Consider the following 1,308-nt stretch of genomic DNA (forward strand, 5'->3'; position numbering starts at 1 on the left):
ATATATATATATATATATATAGTTTTTCCAGTATAGTCTATGATACTATACAAGTCAACAAAAACAGTACTTTTCTTGCAAAAGAAATTCGGGGAAAACGTCATAAAAAGATGATTAAGATGAATTTTGAAAGATAGTTGAGGGTTTGCTGAATGAAGAGGAAGGAGTACAGAGTGTAGAAAATACCCTGTGGAAAAGCACAAGTGAGAATACAGTGCTTCAAACAGAACATACTGTGGAAAGGCACAAAATTGAGAAACATGGTAAATTTGGGCAATAGCAGCTAATTCAGCAAAGAGGATGTACAAGGAGGAAATAATAAGGACTGAGAGTTGCCTCCAGCCGACAACCAGCAAGGAACTAAGAACTTCAGAGCAACAACCTGTGAGGGACTGAAACCTACCCAGAAGCACAAGTGAGCTTGGAAGCAGATCCTTCCCCAGTTCAGACTTGAGGTGACTGCAGCATAGCTTTATCACGGCCTGTGAGAGCCCCTGAAGCAGAGGACTCAGCTAAGCCAAGCCCAGGTTCCCGACCCACAGAAACTGTGAGATTATAACTATTTTTGTTGTAAGCCTCTACATTTGGGGTGATTTGTTACTCAGCAATAGTTTAAAACGCTCAGAGGTTTTAAATTTCTGCTTCTAAAGTCTAAAGGCTCCTTCAAATAATTAAAAAGTATCCCACGTTCCCAAGTATTTTCTGTGGTGACAACAAAATAAATACATTGTTTAGGATGGTCAAGGACAGGGTGGAAAATGGAAGAGCAGTTTAAAGGAAAAGTGAGTGGTATAAATCTATAATCTCACCTCCATGGGAACCAATATAGGATATAAAATAACCCAGAGGAGCAAAAGGGTAAAGGAGAAAAGTAGGAGGGGTTTGAACAAAAGAGATGCATGATGGACCAGAGCCTGCCCAACTTGTTAGGTACTCAATGTTTTTTGAAAGAAGGGCTGAATGAGTAATGCTTGCCATATATCAGGTGAGATTCCACAACATACACACTATTTGATTTTACAGACCGTGAAACAGTAAATTGTGATGTAGAAGCAAGTCAGTTGCTCAAGATAGCTCAGTGCCTTTCTATTGGAATAGAGCACTGGATTAAGTTCTTTAGGTGTAGTGCCTTTGCTCTGCTAAACCACAAGATCTTTTAGTGCCGCAGGAACAGTATCATCCTTTCAACTTTAATGGAATATATAGGGCAGTTAGTATATCTACACATTGCATATAGTTATGAATCCTTTCTATCTTTTATTGCTTAGTCTGAGTAATATTGGTAATGCTTCTTGTTTTTCCTTTTTT

Source organism: Ursus maritimus, unplaced genomic scaffold (assembly GCF_017311325.1).
Source record: "Ursus maritimus isolate PB19 unplaced genomic scaffold, ASM1731132v1 scaffold_8, whole genome shotgun sequence".
NCBI lineage: Eukaryota > Metazoa > Chordata > Mammalia > Carnivora > Ursidae > Ursus > Ursus maritimus.